Here is a 10,946-nt window from a genome sequence, read left to right on the forward strand (position 1 = left end):
CCCTTAAAGCAAAATCCTATGTTGTTTTGGCATTAACCAACCCGTTATAGCAATAAATGAAGAGAGTTAGAAATGCATTCCTTAACATTGCCCAACATCATTGTGGTTCTCAACTTGTAAGGTCATTGCATCATTTTATTTTTATTTTTTTTAGAGAAAGATAAACTTTACTAAGGAGAAGATTCCAACCCAACTATAAATAAAAAATGTAGCAAACTTGTTAGTATAGGAACTGCATGGCGTGTGCGTATTATAGTATGAGCAACATCGTTTGTTAGATGCAAAAGATACTTTATAAGCAGTAGGATGTTTAATGTCTCTACAATCACGAACAAACTCCCCAAACGCTGATAAATTTAGAAAGAGTGAACAAATAGTCAACTACACCTTTAACATCGACCTCAAAGTTAATATTCTGCCTATTTAGAGAAAAAAAATCGAGACCAAATTCTCCCTTAAAGCAACATCCTATGTTGTTTTGGCATTAACCAACTCGTTATAGTAACAAATGATGAGATCCAGAAATGCATTTTTTAACATTGCCCAACATCATTGTGGTTCTCAACTTGGAATGTCATCGTGTCATTTTATTTTTTATATTTTTTAGAGAAAGAGAAACTTTATTAAGGAGAAGATTCCAAACCTACTAGAAATAGAGTAACCTCGTCGTTAACCTAGATACAAAAGATACTTTACAAGTAGTACGATGTTTTAAAATATCTCTACAATCACGGGCAATATCCTTCAATGGCGGAGCCAGAAATTTAGACTTGGGGGGCTAATTTTTGTCGTGCGGTTGAGAGTAAATTTTTAAAGTCCAGTCCGTTAGGGCTAGATAAAAAAATTTAGCCTCCAACGTGTTAAAACTATAAAATTTTATAATTTTTTAGAAACTAGTATTGAACTAATAGAAAATTAAATATGCTTACTCTTTTCACGTTGGACCCTTTTTTCTCTCACGATTCGCATTCCTCAGAATCGCAGAAGAAACTCCATCTTCTTTTTCGATCAACTCTGCCGCACGACAATGATTCCGGCTACTCTTATGAGTTTTACTCTGCGAAATTTAATGGCGCGGCAACTTCTATTCATACTACTACATTCACTGTCATGGTCGACGGTGCTATCAAACTGATTCTTCCGAGTTGTTGTGGTTTGGTTTGTTTTTCCACAGAGAGTCGGATTTATGTGTATAATCCGGCTACTCTTCAGCTTCTGACGTTGCCGCCGTTTTTCTCTCTGAACTCGGTGACTAGAGTGTGCGGGTACGGGTTTGGATATGTCGGGGCTAGGAAGTGTTACAAGGTTGTTTGATCTATTTATCAAAAATACAGTCAGAAAATCGAGTGTTCGGTTCTGAAATTTCAATTTGGGGCAAAATATTCGGAGGTTGCTTGGGAAGTATTGGAATAGACGTGTCCTTACTTTGTACAAGAGTTGAGTCTTCTGGCTTTTGTTAACGACGCAGTTTACTGGAAGATTGATTGGTATCAAAATCGGATGCAGAATCGGTGTCAGAGTCCGAGTCACGATAATCATAATATTCTATCGTTCAACATTGAGGATGACAAGTTTGCTGTTATTCCTAATCCATCGGATTGGAAATATGGACAGGAATCTGAACCGTATAAGTAGACTCAACTGGCTAATCTTGATAATATGTTGTGTATGGTGCAGATTTCCGCAACTAATGCTCAAATATGGATGCGGCGTGATCAGGAGTGGCATAAAGGAGGAGTAATTGATTTCAGAGGAGTTGATCTGACGCTTATCGGAGAAGTCGTGTGCGTCAAGGATGGTGAAATTATTTTCGCCTCACATCGTAACCTTGTTGTCTTTTACAACATCAAGACAAGAAGGTTCAGAAGGGTGCAAATTTCTTCCAATGCTAATGCTCATGATCTTGTAACCTATTGGGAGTCTCTTTTTCCGTTAGGAGATTCTCATCATCCCTGTGTAACAGAATTTTTTCGAGACATTGTAACAGTATTTTTTCCGGATTAAAATCATTTGTACCTTGTCAAATTTTAAATCTATAATAGTTTTATTTCGCCTATATTCGCTATAATTGTAATCTATATAGATTGGTATTGGTCCGTTTTTATAGCCACTAGTACCCGGGCGCAGAAAAAGGGGGTCCTAGAGGGCCCCCGGCCGCCAGAATCACCCCTACCGGGATGGTTTGAACCGCATCTTAAAATGATGGAAATCGGGATGAAATTAAAGATCATAATAAGTACGACTCATTTTTCATTAGAAAATAAAACTCATGGAATAGTTGGCGATATGGATGATCGATTATTTCCTCTAATCTTGACAGAAACTGGTCAATCAAGCGATATAAGTCCCTACTTCTACAAATAAAAGAAGGAAATGAGAAATTGAAAATCGAATATGCAATGATATCAAATCAAATCAAAGCCGACAAATTACAATTAACATATACATTTCATATTAATATTAGGAAAAAAAAAGAAATATAGAAAGGAAATGAAAACAAACAAACCAAACATCTAGTGTGAAAATGGAAAAATGTGAGTCGTATTCAGTGGTGATAATAGACATGTAACTACTACTGAACTCCGCCACCAGTAGATTAACATATTCTTCATTTTTTATTTTTTATTTTTTTATTACAATTTTCTTTTTTCTTTTTATTTTCTTTTTGTCTTCTCTTTAAAATTGGCCAGCTGCCAAATCATAAATAAATAAATAAATATATATATATATATTATTCTCTCTTATTGTCTCGTTGTTATTATTATTATTATTATTATTATTAAATTTTTATTGTCTGGATTAATCATTTGATTCAATTATATTTAAGTAAACTCAATGTCATTTTTTTAGAGAAAAAGAAACTTTATTAAGGAGAAGATTCTAACCAGTTAGAAATAGAAAAAATAATAAACTTGTTAGTATAGTAATTTCATGGCGTGTGCATATTATAGCATGAACCACACCGTTTGTTAACTCTGATAAATTTGGAAACTGAGAAACCAGGGTTCGCACGCATGCATCTGGATATTTTAGGGGAATCAGATGTTTGTCGGCCAGGATAAAGAGGCAGCAGAGCAGGATGAGAGTAGCTCGAGCTAAAGTGAGATCCTATGTTGTTTTGGCATTAATCACACCTTTAACTTCGATCTTAAAATTAATATTTTGCATATCTACAAAAAAAAAAAGTCGAGAGCAAACTCTCTCTTAAAGCAACATTATATGTTGTTTTGGCATTAACCAACCCGTTATAGTAATAAATGAAGAGAGTGAGAAATGCATTCCTTAACATTGCCCAACATAATTGTGGCTCTCAACTTGGAAAGTCATTGCGTCATTTTCTTTTTATTTTTTTAGAGAAAGATAAATTTTATTAAGGAGAAGATTCTAACCAACTAGAAATAGAAAAGGTAACAAACTTGTTAGTATAGGAACTGCATTGCGTGTGCGTATTATAGCATGAGTAACGTCTTTTGTTAACCTAGATAGAAAAGATATTTTACAAGTAGTGGGATGTTTTAAAATTTCTCTACAATCATGGACAATCTCCCTAAACTCCGATAAATTTGGAAACTGAGAGAACAAAGAGATCCACCACACCTTTAACATCGACCTCAAAGTCAATATTCTGCATATATAGAGAGAAAGTCTAAACCATACTCTCTCTTAAAGCAACATCATATGTTGTTTTGGCATAAACCAACCATTATAGTAATAAATGAAGAGAGTCAGAAATGCATTCATTAACATTGCCCAACATCATTGTGGTTCTCAACTTGGAATGTCATTGCGTCATTTTATTTTTATATTTTTAGAGAAAGATAAATTTTATTAAGGAGAAGATTCTAACCCAACTAGAAATAAAAAAGGTAACGAATTTGTTAGTATAGGAATTGCATGGTGTGTGCATATTATAGTATGAGCAACATCGTTTGTTAGATGCAAAAGATACTTTATAAGCAGTAGGATGTTTAATGTCTCTACAATCACGAACAAGCTCCCCAAACTCTGATAAATTTAGAAAGAGTGAACAAATAGTCAACTACACCTTTAACATCGACCTCAAAGTTAATATTATGCCTATTTAGAGAAAAAAATCGAGACCAAATTCTCCCTTAAAGCAACATCCTATGTTGTTTTGGCATTAACCAACTCGTTATAGTAACAAATGATGAGATCCAGAAATGCATTTTTTAACATTGCCCAACATCATTGTGGTTCTCAACTTGGAATGTCATCGTGTCATTTTATTTTTTATATTTTTTAGAGAAAGAGAAATTTTATTCAGGAGAAGATTCTAAATCTACTAGAAATAGAGTAACCTCGTCGTTAACCTAGATACAAAAGATACTTTACAAGTAGTACGATGTTTTAAAATATCTCTACAATCACGGGCAATATCCTTCAATGGCGGAGCCAGAAATTTAGACTTGGGGGGCTAATTTTTATCGTGCGGCTGAGAGTAAATTTTTAAAGTCCAGTCCGTTAGGGATAGATAAAAAATTTTAGCCTCCAACGTGTTAAAACTATAAAATGTTATAATTTTTTAGAAACTAGTATTGAACTAATAGAAAATTAAATATGCTTACTCTTTTCACGTTGGACCCTTTTTTCTCTCACGATTCGCATTCCTCAGAATCGCAGAAGACACTCCATCTTCTTTTCCGATCAACTCTGTCGCACGACAATGATTCCGACTACTTTTATCAGTTTTACTCTGCGAAATTTAATGGCACAGCAACTTCTATTCATACTACTACATTCACTGCCATGGTCGACGGCGCGATCAAACTGATTCTTCCGAGTTGATGTGGTTTGGTTTGTTTTTCCACAGAGAGTCGGATTTATGTGTATAATCCGGCTACTCTCCAGCTTCTGACATTGCCCCCGTTTTTCTCTCTGAACTCGGCGACTAGAGTGTGCGGGTTCGGGTTCGGATATATCGGGGCTAGGAAGTGTTACAAGGTTGTTCGATTTATTTATCGAAAATACAGTTAGAAAATCGAGTGTTCGGTTCTGAAATTTCAATTTGGGGCAAAAGATTTGGAGGTTGCTTGGGAAGTATTGGAATATGCGTGTCCTTAATTTGTACATGAGTTGAGTCTTCCGGCTTTTGTTAACGACACAATTTACTGGAAGATTGGTTGGTATCAAAATCAGATGCAGAATCGGTGTCAGAGTCCGAGTCACGATAATCATAATATTCTATCGTTCAACATTGAGGATGACAAGTTTGCTGTTATTCCTAATCCATCGGATTGGAAATATGGACAGGAATCTGAACTGTATAAGTGGACTCAACTGGCTAATCTTGATAATATGTTGTGTATGGTGCAGATTTCCGCAGCTAATGCTCAAATATGGATGCGACGTGATCAGGAGTGGCATAAAGGAGGAGCAATTGATTTCAGAGGAGTTGATCCGACGCTTATCGGAGAAGCCATGTGCATCAAGGATGGTGAAATTATTTTCGCCTCACATCGTAACCTTGTCGTTTTTTACAACATCAAGACAAGAAGGTTCAGAAGGGTGCAAATTTCTTCCAATGCTAATGCTCATGATATTGTAACCTATTGGGAGTCTCTTTTTCCATTAGGAGATTCTCATCATCCCTGAAAACGATGGTAACAAAATTTTGTCGAGACATTGTAACAGAATTTTTTCCGGATTAAAATCATTTGTACTTTGTCAAATTTTAAATCTATAATAGTTTTATTTTGCCTATATTCACTATAATTATAATCTATATAGATTGGTATTGGTCCATTTTTATAGCCACTAGTACCCAGCCGCAGAAAAAAGAGGGTCCTAGAGGGCCCCTGACCGCCGGAATCACCCCTACCGGGATGGTTTCAACCCCTCAATTAGGTTTTGGGGTGTCATGATAGTGTGGAAAAATAAAATTAATGTATGCATGTGTAAAATTAGCCTCCCAACGTAGCAATTCTATATTCATTAGAATTAAAGATTGATATTTACATGGGATTGAAAAGAAAAACTAACAGTCTGATTTTTAGAGGGCCCCAGCCTCCTCGGCTGCTGGAACCACCCCTACTCCCCTGTTTCCAGAATATCGGGATTGGGGTGTCAAGATGGCATGAAAAAAAAAGTTATATATGCATATGTAAAATTGGCCTCCGAGCGTAGGAGAGATATGCATTCTCCACTGGCAATATGCAACGGAACGACTTTCTTTATGCACTGTACAGTTAAACGAAACATTCCATTTGAAAACTATTTACATCCATACGCATTAAAGATTGATATTTACATGGGATGGGGTTGAGAAGAAAAACTGACAGACGGATTTTTAGGCCCAATTTTCATACTGCGTTATCTGGGCTTGCTCTCGGTTTTCAGGAAGCGTACATACTCCTGCTGCAACATCTCCCCTCCATGAACCAGATCAAAGCTGCATCTGTAAAAGCTGGTAATCGAGTAGAACATCGTTTAGATATCAAAGGCGGAGAAAACAAAACAACACTAAATTTCATTAGTTGTCAGGATTGTCGGATCTAGGATCCACTGATAAGGGTGGTTGTGGTGGTCTGGGTGCTGAATTAATGTTTTTTTTTTGTTTTTACATAAAAAATTAAAGCGACATTTTCCGACAACCAGTTGGTTTATGCATTGTATAGTTAAATGGAACATTTCATTTGAAAACTATTTACATCCATACACATTAAAGATTGATATTTACATAGGATGGGATTGAAAAGAAAAACTGACAGACGAATTTTTAGGCCCAATTTTCATATAGCGTTATCTGGACTTGCGGTTGAGAGTAAATTTTCCCGTTAGGGTTGGATAAATTTTTTAGCTTCCAATATGTTAAAACTATAAAATGTTATAATTTTTTTAGAAACTAGCACTGAACTAATAGAAAATTAAATATGCTTACTCTTTTCACGTTGGACACTTTTAATGTTTAACGGGTCGTTTCTAAAAATTTACATCTTTACAGTTTCTATTTTTAGTTTTAAATTTTTTATAAATTAAAATTTAATTTAGAAATTAAGTTATTTGAATTAATTAATAATGGTAACATATTTTATAATTATTGAAAAATAAAGTTAAAATAAATAAAAAAATTCTAAAATAAAATGAAGTTGGTGGGAGTTGAACCTATGAGCTTTTAAGTAGGAACATACATCTTTAACCATCTCATCTACCTTTAAATATTATAAAAATACTACATAGAGTCTATATATACTAACTCTAGGGGTGGCTTTGGATTCTGGGACCTCCATGAATTCAATTTATCTTTATTGGACAAGCAAGGCTTGAAGTTCATTAATAGTCCTCATACACTAGTTAGTAGGATTTTTTAAGACAAATATTTTCCTCGGATTCCTTTCATTTCCTCCAAATTAGGCAATAATCCTAGTTTATTTTGAGTAGTGTGTGGAGTTCTATAAATTTTCTTAAGCTGGGTTTATGTTAGCGAGTGTGGACGGATGATCCAGTAAGTATTTGGATAGGACCATGGTTTATTGCTAATGAAGGTTTCACTGTTATTTCTCCTTGTGGGTTGGATAATACTAGTGCTAAAATCATTGGTCTTTTTATCTCATATACTCATGTTTGGGATATAGTTAAAATTGAGACTTGGTTTCTTCCTCAAAAGGCTAAGATTATTTGCAACATGTTTATTCCCTTGTAAGCTCGAGATGACAAACTCATTTGGCATTATATCAAAGACGCCATCTACTCCTCTAAATTGGGATATAAGATGTTTCAGATTTTAAGAAGCAACTAGTTGTATTCGAGTAGTTGGAAAAAACTTTGGATCTTCATCTCTTGCCAAAGGTTATGTTTTTCCTATATAAGATGTGCTCTAAAAGCCTCCAACAAGAGTCAATTGGTATGGACTGTGATACTATTGAGCAATTATTTTTTAATTTCTATGATTTAGCTTAAGCAAAGATGATTAGTAAAACGACAATGGTGCTCTAGACTATTTGGTGTCAACGCAACAATTGCATTTGGATCGACTCCATCAAAATCTAAAGATCACTATTGGCATCTCTTTCCGCTTCTAGTCCAATTATCGTGCCTCGCATGTGAACAATAGTATGCGGTGTCTCTTTCTTAATTAGTGACAATAGTATTCTCTTATTAATTTCTGAAAACGATCTGAGCTAGGTATGCTAAAATGCAACGTGGACACGTCTATTTTTGATGTTGATAGAAGTGGGATGGATTTTTTCAAGCCATGTGTAATGATCGTTGTGACTCACTGGTTACTAATAAAGCCATCACTTTGAAGGAAAGTATTCTGTAGGTGTTTTCTTTAGGGTTGACCAATGTTAGTTTTAAAATTGATGCTAAAGGAGCTGCAGATGATATTAACTCTAACAAATGTAACCTTTCAGAGTATGGAGAAATTATTCGTGAGTGTCGTGATCTTTTCACCCCTAAACTGTATGATGTCTTTTATTTCTAAGTTAGCGAATGGTGTAGATCATGCTCGTTCGCGTGCTTCAAAAATTAATTTATTTATCAATATAATTTTATTAATAAAATTATCATATATTTAAAATTCAGCATTATTCTTTCTTTGCGCTAACATAATTTATGAAAAAGAAAAAACTAGGGATTACTTAATCATTTTCCTTAATAACCCATTTCTACTAAAAATTGAAAGGGATAAATAAATAAATTTAAGAAAATATACATTTCAAGATTAAATTATATTCTCAAATGATACCAAATTTTGCGAGATTTGGAAAAAGTATAGATAAAACACTGTGATTTTATTGATTTTCAAATAGAGGAAAGTAATTTTTCTTCTTTTATAAAAGAGAGTATATTAACTTTGATGATGTGACATATTGATTTGTTGACTTTATTAACGTGACATATTAGAATATTAGCTTTTGCTGACATGATATGTTAATTTCATGACATGACAAGTTGACTAAATCACATGTTAACAATGTTAATCAAATTCTTTATTTTATTAATTGGGTAAACCATGTAATTAGTTAAAAACACATTAATTGATAAATCACAATATTTTTATTTGTACTTTCCCCTTTTTTTAAGTTTTATGCTGTTTATAGGATTAGAGTTGCAAATTACCTTTTAAAAGGATTAATTTCAAAAAATATTATGTGGTTTCATGTTTTTGTAATTTGAACCTGTAGTTTTTTTTTTTGTTACAAATTGAATCATGTGGTGTGCAAATTTTTTATTTTTTTATTGACTTTATCAAATTTGGTCATAACGACCTCAAAATGAATGTTTTCAAGAATTAAAATTGTTTAGTATCATATATACTATGAACCCATATTTTAAAATTTTCAAAATCACCATTTTTGGAGTTTTCTCTCTCTAAACATTAACTTTCTCTCTCATAAAAAAACACCATTTATACCTCAAACTTAAAAAATTGAAGAATTAAAGTTGCTTAAAATATAATTTAATTCTTAAAAAATTTCATTTTGAAGTTGTTATCGGCCAAATTTGACGAAGTCAACAAAAAATGAAAATTTTGCAATGTAAAAAAAACATAGGTATCGATCTGCAAAAATATTAAATCACATGTCATTTATTTAAAATTAACCTATAAAAGAAGGCAAAAAGAAAGGATTCATATTACCATACACAATACTCAAATGAAAAAGAAATATGATAAACGTCGTTACTAAACTAGTAAAATGTCTATATACAATCTTCAATAGATACTTCCATGTAGGGAGCCATTTCCACTATGGTGATAGTGTTGCGATACCGGATAAGTTATTTCCGGCCGAAAAAAGAACCGTGTCATGTATAATGACTTTTTATGTTCTGCCACCAACGGGCTGCTAGAGCGGCTACTAACTTGGTGAATGTGTCTGCTTTGTCGTTCTTTTTCTTTTATACATGGCAGAATTAGAGTAGCTCGAACTCTTTCATGAGCTCCATAGCCATGGCGTGGTAGGGCATTCAGGTTTGCATACTTCAAATGTAGCATTGGCGAATGATTAACTGCGAATTCCCATAGGATCATGAGGACCCTTATACCAATTTGTAAGATTACCAGGAGGGCGACAATGAGAATGAGCGTTTCGTACTCAGCTTCATTGTTTGAACAACCTTTCAGTGAGGCAAAGGATAAATTATAACGCTTTTTTTTTCTCCTATTGCTCTGTTTTCAAGTGAAAAAAAAAAAGAATTAGGACATGCCTGTGTACTGAAAATGTCTTAGGTAAAGGTCCCTTTTTTCGCATATCTACTATACAAAAGAGGATTCTGGGCATCAATCCTCTTCGGGGATATCATCGCCAACCTACTGCAGGTAAAGGGGGGGGGGGGGTTTACATGGGGTGAGACATACTACACCTCAGTGAAACCGAATCCCTCTTATACAACCATTCGATATAAGACTGTAGTTGCCTTGCTTGTACTTTCATCGAGATTGGCTTGGTGTTCCGCTTTTTTGAACTATATGGAAGGGCTTCCGCTTGATATTGTGGAAAGAGCTATTGAACAGGCGTATGCTTTCTTTCATTTTTTATTCAATTCGCGAAAGTCTTACATAATGAGTAAAAAGAAAATCCATCATATAAGGTAAAAAGAAAATTTGCATATTATATTATATATAATATACTTGTGCAAGTTCGAGTTCGGTCATACGACATTCATGCACTTCCCCTTACTTACATCATAGGGCCTTCCCCAGCAAGAAACGTATGAAAATGAAAGTTCACACATGCAAAAGCTAGGACTTTTAGTACGCTTACCGAACTGTTCAAAAAAGAACTAACAGATTTGGAATACAGTCAAGTGTCTAGTACGTTACCGGTCGGTTCACCATCAAAATAATGAAACTTGCATTTTTTTATCAATAAATAGGATGGGTCGACTTTCTTTCATAGAAGAGTTTCTCAAGATGGTTAGGTGTTAAGCCCAAAATATACATAAAATATCATATATAAATACGTTAAATTTACATTGAAATC

Source organism: Euphorbia lathyris, chromosome 4, assembly GCF_963576675.1.
Source record: "Euphorbia lathyris chromosome 4, ddEupLath1.1, whole genome shotgun sequence".
In the NCBI taxonomy this organism is placed as follows: Eukaryota; Viridiplantae; Streptophyta; class Magnoliopsida; order Malpighiales; family Euphorbiaceae; genus Euphorbia; species Euphorbia lathyris.